At 43.6% G+C, this 18,377-nt stretch overlaps 1 non-coding gene across 1 annotated transcript; it reads left to right on the top strand.

The window, feature by feature from the left end:
- Nucleotides 1–1,660: 1,660 nt before the first annotated feature.
- TRNAT-UGU (transfer RNA threonine (anticodon UGU)) lies at nt 1,661–1,732 on the top strand. The gene has a single exon. It is a non-coding gene; the product is annotated as a tRNA-Thr (tRNA).
- Nucleotides 1,733–18,377: the final 16,645 nt, after the last annotated feature.

Below are 18,377 nucleotides of genomic sequence, written 5' to 3'. Positions count from 1 at the left end.
ACGCCCCGTGCAGCTCAGTGGGATTACTCGGGAGTAACTCCGCACAGGCGCTTCTGGGGGATCCCCAGGCTGTTCGGACAACAGCACGGCTGAGTCGGGGAAAAGAAAACTAAAGCCAAGCCAAGCCAGATCACGCTAAGCGATCCAAAAGCTGGTCTCGTCGGAACCCTGCTCAGATTTATTCAATGGGGCTCGCTCCCAGTCCCAGCAAAGTGGCTTTAGGATTGCACTGGAAATCTATGTTCCTGTAACGTGTTCCCAGTTTCTCGGTCACTTCCTGGAGACTGTTGTGATTCTCCCCCATCGGACGGGGTCTCCATCTCTGGCTTGGGAAAATGAAAATTTACAGTAAAAACAGATAAAACTAAAGTGTTATTCACAAAAGAAATTATATATATATATATATATATATATATATATATATATATATATATATATATATATATATATATATATATATATATATATATATATATATATATATTGTTTTGTATGAAGAGAGTTGGAAGTCGGTCTCTGTATTATTGTATTATCTTATATTTTTTACTTTTTACCTCTTCATTATCTTTTTCACTTTTCCTTTCTTTGTGAATTATGTTTCTTTTTCATATTTTCATATTTTGGTATATTCGGTAATACTTTCTATATTTCAATAAAGTAGAATAACAACCAAAAAGGTCTTGAGATTTCCACACTTGTTGAACGAATGCCTCCCCCACATTGAATCTTTACAACTATCTTGCTTCCAATGTGCTTCCAGGCCTAGTGTGGATTTGAACCCAGATCCATGCAGTCGTAAGTCAACACACTGGCCCCCATCATGAATGAGAGCAAAGTGGGTCTGGTTCAATCCTGGGCATCAATAAGGACACAAGGCACCCGTCTCCAGCATCTGCAAGAGGATTGCTTTCTTACAGCTTTATACACAATTAAAAAAGGCATGCCACACTAACATTAATGAAGCCCACTACATTTTTTAAAAAAACCCACCACAAACCACAGAAAATAAAAGTGAATTATCTCTTGAGGAGAATGTAAGTGGGGAGGACAGCTGGGATTGGGAACAAATGACCCACAGTGTGCACCTACCAACTACAAGGAGACCTAATAATTTTTCCCTGCCGACTCCTAGGGGACCTGCTCATCTCCAAAATACTGGAATATTGAGAGGGGGTCAGCCTGATCCCTTTGAACTTACTGAGTAGTAGAAGAAGAGTTGGTTTTTATATGCTGACTTTCTCTACCACTTAAGGGAGAATCAAACCAGCTTACAATCACCTTCCCTTCCCCTCCCACAATAGACACCCTGTGAGGTAGATGGGGCTGAGAGAGAGTGACTAGCCCAAGTTCACCCAGCTGGCTTCGTCTGTAGGAGTGGGGAAACAAATCCAGTTCGCCAAATTAGCCTCCACCGCTCGTGTGGAGGAGTGGGGAATCAAACTCGGTTCTCCAGATCAGACTCCACTACTCCAAACCACAGCTCTTAACCACTACACCATGCTGGTGTAGTTGAGTTAGGGGGGCAAAATCTTTTTCATTCAACCCAAATTAATCCTACTGCCAGAACTCTTTGGGCTTCAAAGTGGTGACCCCAAAAAGTATACAGCAGGCTGGACTGGGGAGGATGCCTCTTTCGGGATGCCTCTCTAGAACTAGGGGAGGGGCTGTGGCTCAATGGCAGAGCATCTGCTTTGTATGCAGAAGGTCCAAGGTTCAATCCCCGGCATCTCCAGTGAAAGGGACTAGGCAAGTAGGTGATGTGAAAGACCCTGAGACCCTGGAGAGCCACTGCCGGTCTGAGTAGGCAATACTGATTTTGATGGACCAGGGTCTGATTCAGTATAAGGCAGCTTCATGTGTTCCTTGTTAGGTAAAAATGTTTGTAAATTGCGGTTGCCAGCTGTCCACACTAGGATTTGTCCAGCAGCGGGAGGCTATAAATATCTGCTATCTTCATCCTGTCTATTTCTTCATACGATTTGGAAAACAAATGTTTTCGCCGGTTTTGCAGGTGTCAGAAAAAGTTCATTTGGCAGATAACTAAAGTATCTAGTTTAACAGAGAATGGCAACCACTAGAAGAACCCTTATTTGAGTTACTGTTCAAAGATCCACATCCGAACCAATTATGTGGATTCTCTGAGGAACATGAAGGTGAGATCTCTGCCTCAAACTGTTGCCACACATTGAACATTTCTGAGGTTCCTCCCCTGCATGGAATCTTCAATGCAGAAGGAGATAGGAGCTGGTCGTGAATCTCCTTCCACCTACAGAACCCATCCTTGCTCTTTTCCCTGTGAGATCTATTGGGGGTTTCAATCATGGCTAAATCTCTTTCCACGGTCCCAGCACTGATACTCTTTTCCCAAGCTAAGCGGTAACATGTTTTCTCCTTCTGTGGGTTCTTGGATGTTCTTGAAGACTGCCACGCTGACTTAATCTCTATCCACACTCTGAGCATTCTCCACTGTATGAGTTCTTAGATGTTTGTGAAGATTGCCATTGCAATTGAATCTCTTTCCACACTCTGAGCATTCAAAAGGCTTCTTCCCTCTGTGGGTTCTTCGATGCTTTTTAAATTATTATTATTAAAGATTTTTAATAAATTTTCAAACAAAAGGAAAAGACAAAATACAAACAACAAAGGATATAAAAACAAAAAACAAAACGTATAACGATATAGATAGCTACATAATAAGAATGATATATCTATAAAGAAATTCACAGAAAAACCCCCAAACATACAGTTATTACATTCTTATTACAATTATCCGTTAAATTCCCACCTCCCTCCACCAGTGTACCCTTAATCCCTCCCACCACCGTGTTGAACTTCCGGAGAAGTGTCTAAACAGTTTATTAATAGATTGTTTTATCAATAATTTGAATTACAAAACTGAATCTACAACTTGTTCACTATACAAATAAAATTCATTTTTGCCAGTTTATCCCAGTATGTGAATGCTTTTGACCACATAGTTTTAAAATCTTCCACATCCTTCCCATGCAGGGAATCCGTTAATTTAGCCATCCGCATATATAACCATAGTTTTTCTCTCCAGTCCTTAATTAGAGGTCTATTTACAAGCTTCCAGGATTTAGCAATAACCATCCTAGCTGCAGCAAAAGTATATTGGCATATGACTCTATCATTCTTATTCATATTATCTCTAGGAATTCCTAATAAACAAAAAGCTGGGTCCATATTTACTTTGGTATTAATCAAATTGTTTGTCTCCCTTACTACTTTTCTGCACAGTGGGTAGCCGTGTTAGTCTGCAGTAGTAGAAAAGGGAAAGAGTCCAGTAGCACCTTAAAGACTAACAAAAATATTTTCTGGTGGGGTATGAGCTTTCGTGAGCCACAGATCTGAAGAAGTGAGCTGTGGCTCACGAAAGCTCATACCCTACCAGAAAATATTTTTGGAACCTTCCTGAGGCCTATTCAATGGGGCTGACTCCCAGCCAAGTAGCTTTAGGAATGCATTGGAAATCTGCATTCCAGTAACACATTCCCTGTTCCTCAAATCAAAATGCCAACCTTGGTCGCTTCCTGGAGTCTGATGTGATTCTGCCCTATCGGATAGAGTCGCTATCTCTGGCTGGGGAAATTGCTGGAGATTGAAGACTGTGAGAAGAGCCCTGCTTGATCAGCCCAGTAGCAAGAAGGAGGAGGCATGACTTTTGACTACTTTCAGACGGAGGGCGTCAACTCAGCCCAGCAGAGCCCATCTGCCTCCCGTAGCCCAATCTGAAAACAAACTGGAAAGGGTCTGGAGCAAAGCAGTTACTCCTCTCTCTAGCAGCTTGCCTGGGAAGGGCAGCTCCAAGACCAGCCAATAACTGGCACCATTTTTCTCTTTGTGTGCAAAGTGCCATCAAGTCACAGCCGACTTATGGTGACCCAGTAGCAGGGTTTTCAAGGCAAGAGACTAGCAGAGGTGGTCTGCCATAGCCTGCCTCTGCCTGGGGAACCTGGGCTTCCTGGGGGTGGTGGGTGTCTCGCATCCAAGGACTAACCATGACCATGACCCACCCTGCTGAGCTTCCGAGATTGGAGGACATCATCCTGAGCCACCCAGGTCGGGCCTCATTTTTTTTTTTGTAGGGGTGGAATTTTTTGGGACGTAGTAAAACAAAGGACAGCGATTGCCCATAGGGAATGCATGATTGCCCTTAGGAAATACATGATTGCCAATAGACAATGTATGATTGCCAATAGAGACTCGGGCAAAACACCCTTGCCAATACACAGTAAGGGAATACACACTTGCCAACTGAAAATAAGGCAAACCACGCATGCCCACTGACAATAAGGGAGGCCACGCTTGCCCACAAAGAAACAGGGAAACTATGTTGCCAATAGAGAATCCAAAAAGATTGCACCATGATTGCCCATAAAGAATGCATGATTGCCCATAGAGAAACAGGGAAACTACACTTGCCAATACAGAACCTCAAAAGCTAAGGCCAGTGATTGCCCATAGGGAAAGCATGATTTCCCATAGAGACTCAGGCTAAACACCCTTGCTAATACACAATAAGGGAATACACGCTTGCCAACTGAGAATAAGGCAAACCATGCTTGCCCATTGACCATAAAGGAGGCCACGCTTGCCCATAGACAAACAGGGAAACTACGCTTGCCAAGAGAGAATCCAAAAACTAAGCACAACAATTGCCCATAGGGAATGCATGATTGCCCATGAAGAAAGCATGATTGCCAATAGAGACTCAGGCAAAACACCCTTGGGAACACACGCTTGTCAACTGAGAATAAGGCAAACCATGCTTGCTCATTGACAATAAGGGAGGCCACGCTTGCTCATAGACAAACAGGGAAACTACGCTTGACAAGAGAGAATCCGAAAACTAAGCACAATGATTGCCCATAGGGAATGCATGATTGCCCATAGAGACTTAGGCAAAACACCCTTGCCAATGCAAAATGAGGCAGCCCACATTTGCCAACTGAGAATAAGGCAAACCACGCTTGCCCATTGACAATAAGGGAGGCCATGCTTGCCCATAGAGAAACAGGGAAACTACGCTTGCCAAGATAGAATTCGAAAAATAATGACCATGCTTGCCCATTGACAATAAGGGAGGCCACACTTGCCCATAGAGAAACAGGGAAACTACGCTTGCCAAGACAGAATTCGAAAAATAATGACCATGCTTGCCCATTGACAATAAGGGAGGCCACGCTTGCCCATAGAGAAACAGGGAAACTACGCTTGCCAAGACAGAATTCGAAAAATAATGACAATGATTGCCCCTAATTGATGTTCTTTTAATGAACTCATTAGCAATAACACTGAGATCTGTTTCCTGAGATATATGTTTATGACCATGAAGAAGAGCCATGTGATTGAGCCTTGCCTGTCTCATGCTTGACAGTAGAAAGGTATTTATTCTATAGAGGCATAAGAATGACCTTTCTGAGGCACGGGAGGAAACAGGTAATGTGAGGGCTATTCTGATAAGCTTAGCTAATTCTGGTAAGTAGCGGTTGCAGACATTTGCCTTGTTCTCCGCTGAATAGATCAATCACATCACAAAGAGCTGAAAGTGACTTTCTTCTCCCTTGCAATATCCAAGAACATCTCAATGAACCTGTAGTTGGGCAGCATCCAAGTCAGTTTTGTAAAAGTTTAGAATATATGTACTATCATCCTCTCCTATGGCAAACTTCAATTCTGCGACACATCTAAAAAAAAGTGTTTGTGTAAATTGCTGTACATATTAGCAACGACTTCATAAGAGATTTTCCTGTAGAAATCCTTAAGAGATTGAAACTGGTGAGGATCACACCCGGCATCAACACATCATGCAGGCTTTCTGCACCTAAGAACAGTAGGACTCTCTACATCTTAGTCTTCTGTACTCATGACTGTGACTAGTCCAGAACTGTTCAAAGTTGTTCCGCAGTTGCTTTGTACTCTCCTTTGCAGAAGCAAGGAGAAACTCTGCTTGATAGAACTGTAGATTACTTTCTCGAACAGTTTTGTTTAATGTGTCCAAATGACCAAACACAAGCAGCAGTAATTGTAGCATGAAGTAAGTAACAAATCTACACAAGCTTCGTGCATATCCATCTGTTTTTGCCCAAGGATCTCCTCTCTCCTCAGAAGAGTCCATGCTGGCCATAATTACATAAGGAATAGAGAATAAAGCTGCTACTATCGTACTGCCCTTATACAAATCTATGGAGATACCACACCTAGAATACAGTTCTGGGTACAGTTCTGGTCACCACATCTCAAAAAGGATATTGCAGAGCTTGAGAAGGTGCAGAAAAGAGCAACCACAATGATCAGGAGGCTACAGCAATTGTCCTATGAGGAGCAGTTAAAATGCTTAGGGCTGTTTAGCTTAGAAAGAAGGTGATTAAGGGGAGATATGGTAGAGGTATATAAAATTATGCAGGGTACGGAGTGAGTAGACAGGGAGAAACCTTTCTCCCTATAATTTGAAGCCACTGACTGTAACAGTCAACCTAGTGAGGCAAAAGTGTCTCTGGTTTATTTTCTCTGCTTGCTGAAAGTGTTTAAACAAAGCGAGACATTTTGGTGAATTTTTCACAAAGGTGATCATGTCAGATAACTCACTCAGGAAATTTCTATGCATAGTAACATTTCATGTACCACCAAGTTCACAACATGTGCAAAACAATGAATATATACTGGTCTTGGCTCCTCAGCCTTTACAAGAGCCAATACACTAGAATGTCCAGCAACATTCGATGCTCCATCATAGCACTGGCCATGACATCTGTCAAGAGAAAGATCAAAGCGACAGAGTACATCTTTCAAAATAGAAAAGAGAGTTTTAGCAGTGGGGGATTCAGTTTCATCAAATCCTGCTTGTGGGAGGGGATCACCCCATGCTTTCCATAGTCGTTTATTGTCACATGAGGCAGGATGATTTTTGTTCATAAAAATTAATTAAAAATTACCAAGTCTATCAACAATTAGAACAATAACACACACACACCCTGAACCAACTGCACCTCATCAATTATTTACACATTTTACAGTATAAAACACAGAACATAAAGTATGAATGGAACTATTGTAGGTTCTTGTAGGTTATCCGGGCTGTGTAACCGTGGTCTTGGAATTTTCTTTCCTGACGTTTCGCCAGCAACTGTGGCAGGCATCTTCAGAGTAGTAACACTGAAGGACAGTGTCTCTCAGTGTCAAGGGTGTAGGAAGAGTAATATATAGTCAGAAAGGGGTTGGGTTTGAGCTGAGTACTGTCCTGCAAAAGTAATGTGCTAATCATTGTCCTGTAAGTATCAAGATAATGTGCTAATGAAGGTATGGTATGTTAATATGGAACCATTGTATCCTGAAGTGATCTCACTTCAGGATACAATGGTTCCATATTAACATACCATACCTTCATTAGCACATTATCTTGATACTTACATGACAATGATTAGCACATTACTTTTGCAGGACAGTACTCAGCTCAAACCCAACCCCTTTCTGACTATATATTACTCTTCCTACACACTTGACACTGAGAGACACTGTCCTTCAGTGTTACTACTCTGAAGATGCCTGCCACAGTTGCTGGCGAAACGTCAGGAAAGAAAATTCCAAGACCTCGGTTACACAGCCCGGATAACCTACAAGAACCAATGAACTCTGACCGTGAAAGCCTTCGACAATATTTTGGAACTATTGTAGGCCCAACATATATATCATAGTTCTCACATCCCTCTGAAAACTCTAAATGCGTTGGCAAATAGAGTCCTGTCTTCCATCCAAGTGGGGAGGCATTAATTAGTGTTGTGTTACCGCAGTCATGCAGTGCAACATTTGCATGTTGAGAACATACAGCTGATCGCTCACTCAGTTGCTGGCTCTGCCCTCTGCTGTTGATGGTATGTTGAATGATATGGTCAATATATATAAATCAGTATTTTAGGGACAAAATATGACTTTAGGGTTTCGAACATAAATTTACCGAAGTGTTGACTAAGATGGAAATAGTTAAATGAAAATTTAAAGTAAAAACAGTTAAAACTAAACTGTTATTCACAAAAGAAATTATAGATGTAGTATTTTGTTTTGTATGAAGAGAGTTGGAAGTTGGTCTCTGTATTATTGTATTATCTTATATTTTTTTACTTTTTACCTCTTTTCTTTATCTTTTTCACTATTTCTTTCTTTGTGCATTATGTTTTCTTTCATATTTTCATATTTTGGTATATTCTGTAATACTTTGTATATTTCAATAAAGTAGAACGACAAAAAAGGAAGTCCTGAGATTTCCAAACTTGTTGAACACATTTCTTCTACGAATGCCTCCCCCACATTGAATCCTTTCAACTATCTTGCTTCCAAAGGACTTCCAAGCCTAGTGTGGATTTGAATCCAGATCCACGCAGTCATCAGTGAACACTCTGGCTCTTGTACTAATCTGACCCTCATCATGAATCTGGGCAAAGTGGGTCTGGTTCAATCCTGGGCATCGGTGGGGGCACGAGGCACCCGTCTCCAGCATCTGCAAGAGGATTGCTTTCTTACAGCTTTATACACAATTAAAAACGGCATGCCTCATTAATTTGTTTTAATAAATTTTTATTATTTTCCACTTAAATCACATTGAGTTTCATCATTCAGTTAACATAATTGTATAACATAGGCAGACTTTATCTAATCACTACAAACAATTCTCTTGTTGACTTCTCCTCTCAACCTCCTCTATCTATTTAATGTATCTGTACTTCCCTTTGTAATTAAGTTCTAATTCATTATAATATTTCATTTATAAGTTTAACTATATATCACACCATCTTATAACCTAAATTATAACAGTAATATTTTTCTACTTTGATCAACTGAATTAGATCAAAACATAACCATTAATATTTCCCAAGTTAAATTCATTTACACAGTAAGTTGTTCATGTCTCCCATTCTCCCATAAATTCCACATTTTCCTTTTGATTTACGAATGCAGTAAGTTTAGCCATTTCTGCTAGTTCCAGCATTTTATTTATCCAGCCAGTCTTGTCCGGTATCTCAGAGTTTCCATTTTGCTGCATAAACCAATCTTGCAGTAGTAGTAACATACATCAAAAAAGATCTCTGAGTCAATATTGTTTCCAGTATAATACTTAACAACATCATTTCTGGTGTTTTAGGGATATTTTGTTGTAGTATCAGTCTTAATTCATTATAAATCATGTCCCAGAGGTTCTTGGCTTTCTCACATAGCCACCAAACATGATAAAAAGAACCAACCTCCTCTTGACATTTCCAACAGTTTGGTGACATTGTTCCATACATTTTGGCTAACTTTTTTGGCGTCAAATACCATCTAGATCATCTTATAAATATTCTCTTTTAACGATTGTGAAAGTATACATTTCATGTCTCTTAACCAGTCTTTCCCATCTACTCAAAGGAATATTATGACCCAATGCCTGTGCCCAAGTTATCATTGTAGGTTTGACTTGGTCTTGTTCTATGTATATTATCAGCAACATCTTATACATCTTTGAAATTAAATGATCATTACTCTCCAATAACATTTGTTGTAAAGTTGATTTATCTCTGGTAAAACCTATTTTCATATCCTGTATATATACAGATTTTATCTGATGATATTGAAACCAAGTCAAATGTTCTTTCAAGTCTTCATGATCTTTTAAGGCACATTTATTGTTTTCCCATAACAAAAGGTCCTGGTATGTTACAAATTGAGATGGTCTCAGTGGTCTTAATGTTAGCATTTCTTGTGTTGAGATCCATAGTGGTGTTCTGGTTTCTAAAAAATGTTTATATCTTAACCAAGTTTTTGTTAAGGAAGATTTTACAATATGATGTTGAAAAGCTGTATGATTTTTAAGTTTATCGTACTGTAAGTAATCATGCCACCCAAATCTATTATCAAAACCTTCTAAATCTAGTAAACGTGTATTCTTTAATTGAATCCAGTCCTTTAGCCATACCAAAGCCGATGCTTCCGCATACAATTTAAATTTGGAAAAGCAAATCCTCCTCTTTCTTTAGAGTCAACCAAATATTTGTAGGCAATTCTAGATTTTTTCCCTTGCCAAACAAAATTCAACAAGTCCTTCCTCCACATGTCAAAATATTTTGTTTGTATAACTATTGGTAAGTTCTGAAACAAAAACGACAGTCTTGGTAAAATATTCATTTGTACTACTGAAATACAACCCAAAAAGGAAATGTTTTTATTGGACCACGATATCATGTCTTTTTTAACTAATTTGCCACACTAACATTAATGAAGCGGACCACATTTAAAAAAAAAACCCACCACAAACCACAGAAAAGAAAAAGTGTGAATTCTCTCTTGAGAAGAATGTAAGTGGGGAGGGCAGCTGGGATTGGGAACGAATGTACCACAGCGTGCACCTACCAACTACAAGGAGACCTAATAATTTTCCCCTGCTGACTCCTAAGAAACCTGCTCATCTCCAAAATACTGGAATATTGAGAAGAGGTCAGCCTGATCCCTTTGAACTTACTGAGTAGAAGAAGAAAAGTTGGTTTTTATATGCTGACTTTCTCTACCACTTAAGGGAGAATCAAACCGGTTTACAATCACCTTCCCTTCCCCTCCCCACAACAGACACCCTGTGAGGTAGATGGGGCTGAGAGAGAGTGACTAGCCGAAGTTCACCCAGCAGGCTTTGTCTGTCGGAGTGGGGAAACAAATCCAGTTCACCAGATTAGCCGCCGCTCATGTGGAGGAGGGGGGAATCAAACTCGGTTCCCCAGATTAGACTTCACCACTCCAAACCACAGCTCTTAACCACTACACCATGCTGGTGTAGTTGAGTTAGGGGGGCAAAATCTTTTCCATTCAACCCAAATTAATCTTACTGCCAGAACTCTTTGGGCTTCAAATTGATTACCCCAAAAAGTGTACAGCAGACTGGACTGGGGAGGAATTAGGGTTATGGGATGCCTCCCTAGAACTAGGGGAGGAGCTGTGGCTCAATGGCAGCACATCGGCTTGGCATGCAGAAGGTCCCAGGTTCAATCCCCGGCATCTCCAGTGAAAGGGACTAGGCAAGTAGGTGATGTGAAAGACCTCAGCCTGAGACCCTGGAGAGCTGCTGCCGGTCTGAGTAGGCAATACTGATTTTGATGGACCAAGCGTCTGATTCAGTATAAGGCAGCTTCATGTGTTCCTTGTCAGGTAAAAATGTTTGTAAATTGCGATGCCAGCTGTCCACACTAGGATTTGACCAGCAGCGGGGAGGCTATAAATATCTGCTATAAATATCTGCTGTATTCATCCTTAAAAGAGCCCCTTGGCGCAGAGCATTAAGCTGCAGTACCGCAGACAAAAGCTCTGCTCACAACCTGAGTTCGATCCCGACAGAAGTCGGTTTCAGGTAGCCGGCTCAAGGTTGACTCAGCCTTCCATCCTTCCGAGGTCGGTAAAATGAGTACCCAGCTTGCTGGGGGTAAAGGGAAGATGACTGGGGAAGGGACTGGCAAACCACCCAGCAAACAAAGTCTGCCTAGAAAATGTCGGGATGTGACGTCACCCCATGGGTCAGGAATGACCCGGTGCTTGCACAGGGGACATTTACCTTTACCTTTTACCTATCTTCATCCTGTCTATTTCTTCATAGGATTTGGAAAACAAATGTTTTTGCCGGTTTTCCAGGTGTCAGAAAAAGTTCAGTTGGCAGATAACTAAAGTATCGAGTTTAACAGAGAAGGGCAACCACTAAAAGGACCCTTATTTGAGTTACCATTCAAAGAAGATCCACATCCGAATCAACATGTGGATTCTCTGAGGAACATGAAGGTGAGATCTCTGCCTCAAACTGTTGCCACACATTGAACATTTCTGAGGTTCCTCCCCTGCATGGAATCTTCAATGCAGAAGGAGACAGGAGCTGCTCGTGAATCACCTTCCACCTACAGAACCCATCCTTGCTCTTTTCCCTGTGAGATCTATTGGGGGTTTCAATCATGGCAAAATCTCGTTCCACGGTCCCAGCACTGATACTCTATTCCCAAGCTAAGCGGTTACATGGTTTCTCCTTGTGTGGGTTCTTGGATGTTCTTGAAGACTGCCACGCTGACTTAATCTCTATCCACACTTTGAGCATTCTCCCCTGTATGGGTTCTTAGGTGCTGTTGAAGATTGCCACTGCAACTGAATCCCTTTCCACACTCTGAGCATTCAAAAGGCTTCTCCCCTGTGTGAGTTCTTTGATGTTTTTGAAGAGAACCACTCTGACTGAATCTCTTTCCACACTCTGAGCATTCAAAAGGCTTCTCCCCTGTGTGGGTTCTTAGATGCTGTTGAAGATAGTTACTCATACTGAATCTCTTTCCACACTCTGAGCATTCAAAAGGCTTCTCCCCTGTGTGGGTTCTTTCATGCTTTTGAAGACTGCCACTCAGACTGAATCTCTTTCCACACTCTGAGCATTCAAAAGGCTTCTCCCCTGTGTGGGTTCTTAGGTGCGGTTGAAGAGAGCCACTCTGACTGAATCTCTTCCCACACTCTGAGCATGCAAAAGGCTTCTCCCCTGTGTGGGTTCTTCGATGCTTTTGAAGATCGCCACTCAGACTGAATCTCTTCCCACACTCTGAGCATTCAAAAGGCTTCTCCCCTGTGTGGGTTCTTCGATGCCGTTGAAGATGGCCACTGTTCCTGAAACTCTTTCCACACTCTGAGCATTCAAAAGGCTTCTCCCCTGTGTGGGTTCTTAGATGCTGTTGAAGATGGCCACTGTTCCTGAAACTCTTTCCACACTCTGAGCATTCAAAAGGCTTCTCCCCTGTGTGGGTTCTTAGATGCTGTTGAAGATGGCCACTGTTCCTGAAACTCTTTCCACACTCTGAGCATTCAAAAGGCTTCTCCCCTGTGTGGGCTCTTAGATGCTGTTGAAAAGAGGTACTCAGACTGAATCTCTTTCCACACTCTGAGCATTCAAAAGGCTTCTCCCCAGTGTGGGTTCTTAGATGCTGTTTAAGATGGCCACTGCGACTGTATCTCTTTCCACACTCTGAGCATTCAAAAGGCTTCTCCCCTGTGTGGGTTTTTCGATGCTGTTGAAGAGAGCTACTCAGACTGAATGTCTTTCCACACTCTAAGCATTCAAAAGGCTTCTCCCCTGTGTGAGTTCTTTGATGCCTTTGAAGATGGTCACTGTGACTGAATCTCTTTCCACACTCTGAGCATTCAAAAGGCTTCTCTCCTGTGTGGGTTCTTAGATGCTCTTTAAGACTGCCACTATGACGGAATCTCTTTCCACACTCTGAGCATTCAAAAGGCTTCTCCCCTGTGTGGGTTCTTAGATGCTCTTTAAGACTGCCACTGCGGCTTAATCTCTTTCCACACTCTGAGCATTTAAAAGGCTTCTCCCCTGTGTGGGTTCTTCGATGCTTCTGAAGAGACTCACTCAGACTGAATGTCTTTCCACACTCTGAGCATTGAAAAGGCTTCTCCCCTGTGTGGGTTCTTAGATGTTTGTGAAGATTGCCACTCAGACTGAATCTCTTTCCACACTCTGAGCATTCCAAAGGCTTCTCCCCTGTGTGGGTTCTTAGGTGCTGTTGAAGATTGCCACTGCAACTGAATCTCTTTCCACACTCTGAGCATTCAAAAGGCTTCTCCCCTGTGTGGGTTCTTAGATGTTTTTGAAGATTGCCACTCACACTGAATCTCTTTCCACACTCTGAGCATTCAAAAGGCTTCTCCCCTGTATGGGTTGTTCGGTGCCTTTGAAGAGAGCCACTGCAACTGAATCTCTTTCCACACTCTGAGCATTCAAAAGGCTTCTCCCCTGTGTGAGTTCTTTGATGCCTTTGAAGATCGCCATTCTGACGGAATTTCTTTCCACACTCTGAGCATTCAAAAGGTCTCTGCCTTGTGTGTATTTTTTGGTGCACAAGGAGCTGTGATCTGTATTTGAAGTAGTTTCCACACTGAAAGCATTTTTGTGCCTTCATTATACTATGCTTTGGGAAGACTGCCTTACTCTTCCTTCCAAGAAAAAACATCCTTCCATTCTCTGAGCGGATAAATAGCTTCTCTCCTGAATGAATCCTTTGGGGTTGAAAAAGGTCTGACTTCTGCAACCTCTTGTCATCTGAGCAGCTAGAAGGTTTCTCTCCTGCATGTATTCTTTGATGTCTAAGGAGCTCTGCTTTGCAAAGAAAGCTCTTTCCACACTCCAAGCATCCATGGGTCTCCATTCCTCTGTGCATATGCAAGTGGATATCATATTGAGTTTGATCTGAGAAGTTCATGCCACACGCCAAACACTTATATGCTTCCTCCACCATGGGGATTAGTTCACAGAAATCCTTCCCTTGGCCAGGAATGGGTTTATCCTTCTTCTCGACCATGGGACTTCCTTTCTGCTTTTTAGGTTTGCCTTGATTCTTGACATTTCCTTGCAAATTCTCATTTTTTACCTTATCTGGCAATAGCTGATGTGGTTCCTCATCGCCCTCATTCCACTCATCCTCCCCTGTGGAATAAAGAGAAAGAGCTCATTAGCACACACACAAGGACATCTGACAATCTCTTGAAGTTCCATCCATGCTCAAAACATTGCAGTGGCTTTTTCCTGCTGTATATTGAAGGGTACACTTATAGACGCTTGAAAAGGACATGAAAGGCTGGGTTTGCTGCATCAGAAAGGCTGGGTTTGCAGCCTAACAATTTATTCAGCTCCTCACCTGAGTGAATTCTTTCATGTGAAGTAACGGCTGCTTTCCGACTGAAGGTCTTTCTGCACTCCGTGCATGCATATGGTTTTACTCCTGAGGGAATTTGCGTCTTGGAAACATCACTTGTGTTCTTACTGAAAGTCTTTCCAAAGGCCACACTTTCATTTTCCCTGGAGCGGATTCTCTGATTAGCATGGAGGCCTTCGTTCCTTCTTGTTTTGGTTGACCTTTCTTCATAGACTGGGATTGCACGGAAGCCCCGTCCTCTTTGGGATGGTATGGGCTTATCCCTCCTCTTGTCTGTGTGGCTTCCCTCCTGCCTCTGTAGTCCATCTCCATCCCCAACATAACTTTTGGAGTCTTCATTCTTGGCTTCTTCTGTAGAGAATGCCTGGAATCCCCCAAGCATTTCCTCTACTTGTGCTGTTGGAAGAAAGAAAGAGGTCCAGTCAGTACCTATATAACAAGCCAAGCCACCCATCAGGCACTGCTCACGAAGGGGTCTGCATTTCCTTTATCAGACCTTCTTCCTCTCTCAACTGAGTTGCTCGTCACACCTTCTACCCAGCCAGGCCCCCTCCAGATGACCAGTTATTATATTCTTCCCTGCCTTGCCCTGCCCTCCACATACTCCCCATATGTTTATTAAAGAAAAAGTGGAAAAGAATCGTTCCCCCACCAGTCACATTTGACTTGTCACGCAACTCTTTTGATTCTCTGCTAAAGGTAAAGGTCCCCTGTGCAAGCACCGAGTCATTTCTGACCCATGGGGTGACGTCACATCCTGACGTTTCCAAGGCAGACTTTGTTTGTGGGGTGGTTTGCCAGTGCCTTCCCCAGTCGTCTTCCCTTTACCCCCAGCAAGCTGGGTACTCATTTCACCGACCTCGGAAGGATGGAAGGCTGAGTCAACCTTGAGCCGGCTACCTGAAACCGACTTCTGTCAGGATCTAACTCAGGTCATGAGCAGAGCTTTTGACTGCAGTACTGCAGCTTAACACTCTGCGCCCCGGGGCTCCTAGGAAGATTCTCTGCTACTGATGATTAAATAGAAGATTTTTACAGCCCACTTTTCTCTACCCTGAAGAGTCTCAAAACGGCTTACAAATCACATTCTTTTACCCTCTCCATAAGAGGCACCTTGTGAGGTAGATGGGGCTGAGAGAGTTCTAAGAGAACTGTGACTGACACACAATCACCCAGCAGGCTTCAGGTGGAGCAGTGGGAAATCAAACCCAGTTTTCCAGATTAGAGTCCGCTGCTCTCAACCACCACACCATGCTGCCTCTCCACAAGAAGTGACCATGATATCCAGTCCTGCAACTGCACAGAGGGTTTCTTTCCAGTTGTGATGAAATCCATGAAGAGCTGGTTTTAAGCCTCTGCTTGGGGGGAGGGGGGGCAGGGGAGAGAACCCAGGACTTCACCAAGCGAACCTCATAGTTCAAAGGGGACCCCCACGGTGTCAGTTGTTGGAAGGGCAGGCAAGGCCCAAAGGCATCTGGGTGACAGCTGTAGGAAAGGGCCTTTGGCCTTCTCCAGCTTGGCTGTCCTTAAGTAACCCCCCAAACTTTTCATGGAATATCCAATATTTACAGATACAGCTGTCCCTCATAAGCCACAGCTAAGCTCAGCCCGGGAAAGAGTTATTGAGCTGCCCAGATTTAAGGCCCCAGAAGAGCTCCCTCCCCTCCTTTCCCAGCAGGCTTTATGATTTTACCAAACAAGAAGTTGCTGAGAAGTGAAGCAGTAATCTTCCATGTTGATTGCTTGCTAATTCCCTGGAAATAACCAAGGATACTCAAAATGATACATTGCTGCTATTCACTATTTGGATCCATGCTCCATCCCAATGGCAGCCATTTGCACGTACGGCACCTATGAAAGAGCCTTACCCAGAGAGGCCACGCTCCCATAGTTCTCCAGCATGACTTCCTTGTAAAGAGCTCTTTGGCCTGGATCCAGCAGGGCCCACTCTGCCTCAGTGAAATGCACGGCCACCTCCTCAAAGGAAACCGGTGACTGAAAGAAAAAGCAGATTCCCTCATCCGAGAACACGTCAGGCAGAGACGGCGCTCTGGAAGGGGGCAGGATGGAGAGCTTGGCATGGGTAAAGGGTCTCTTTTACTCGAACACCGGAGCAGCAACTGAAGGAGCAACACTGCCCCCACCCCAAGAAAGTAAGGGGGACTCATCTCCCCTACCTGGACCAGAGGTGAAGCAGCCGCTTCCACACCTTCGAAAAGATGAACGCTTAACAGCGTCTCTACACTGCCTGCAAGGGAGACAACAGAGGAAGGAAGAATATTAACCTAGACTTACTATTTCATTTACTTGTTTAAATCCGGCTTCGCACACACCCATTTCCAGGGTGTTTGTATTACTTGACTTTTGTGCTGTCAAGTCACAGCTGGCTTATGGTGACCCCGTAGGGATTTCAAGGCAAGAGACGTTCGGAGGTGGTTTGCCATTGCCTGCCTCTGCTTCACGCCCCTTGTGTTCCTTGGAGGTTGCCCTTCCAAATACCAACCAGGGCCGACCCTGCTTAGCTTCTGGGCTCTGATGAGATCAGGCTCACCTGGGGCTATCCAGGTCAAGGCACGCATTATGTACACTCAAGAACATTCAGGGTTTCAGCTGAATGCAACATCAATGTGACATAAATCTGACTTGGCCCTCCATAAATCTGTCTACTCCTCCTTCTTATGAGTGATCATCACTACATCCTGTGGTACCTAGTCCCACAAGCTCACTCTGTGTTGTGTGCACACCCATTTCTTTCTCTGCCCCACAGCTTCACCATGTGCCCCAATCCCATCCAGCCACAAAGCAACCTTACCTTGTGAGAGGGCATCTTGGAGATGCTCCTGGGCCTTTGCCTGCTGCCCTTCCTCTAACAGAGCTCCTTCTGCCACGGAAAACTTCACTTCCATCTTTAAGGATGGTCCCCACATCTGAAAGAACATCAAGGGAGACAGGTAAGAATCTTCACCCCTGCATTGACCAACAGAGCTGCTTCAAGCACAGGGGCCAAAATCAGTATTGGTTGTTTTCCAAGCCGAGTCAGTTCTCTAGAGGTATCAATATCTGGCAGAGAAGCCTTAGGATAAAGTCAGTGCTTGAAGGGAGAGAAGGAAACCCCCTCACCTGCTCTGCCTGCCTCTTCTCCTCTGCCTGACTCAGGAGGAAACCTTCGGCCAGGGCCACCGCCTGGGAACTGGTCTCCGGCCCACATCCTCTGACCCAGTACTGCATTCCCTGGGGCAGGATGGTCAGGAACCGCTCCAGGATCACCAGGTCCAGGATCTCCTTCTTAGAGTGCCTCTCCGGCTTCAACCAGTGGTTGCAAAGTCCATGAAGCTGGCTGCACACCGCTCGGGGCCCATCGGTCTCATGGTAAAGGAACTGCCAGAAAACATGGCTCTCTGCTGTTGTTGTTTCCTGAGCCAGGTTCTCTGCCACAGCTCTTTCCCAGAATTCCACACCACTCTCCGCTTGGACGGGATGAGGACCTTCCCTTGATCTCTTGCCAATTCCAGCTCCTTCTGGGTCCTGCGGTTCCATCTCCTTCCCTTTCTCTTGGGTGGCCTCTGACTGTGGAAAGATGCCCTTACTCCTGTGGCTATGAAGAAGGAGAGGAAAAGATATCAAAAAGACAAAAAGAGACCAAAAGAAAGCACACCT

Source organism: Euleptes europaea, unplaced genomic scaffold (assembly GCF_029931775.1).
Source record: "Euleptes europaea isolate rEulEur1 unplaced genomic scaffold, rEulEur1.hap1 scaffold_209, whole genome shotgun sequence".
In the NCBI taxonomy this organism is placed as follows: domain Eukaryota; kingdom Metazoa; phylum Chordata; class Lepidosauria; order Squamata; family Sphaerodactylidae; genus Euleptes; species Euleptes europaea.
The sequence above is the reverse complement of the archived record's forward strand: the minus strand, read 5'-3'. Positions and strand labels throughout refer to the sequence as shown.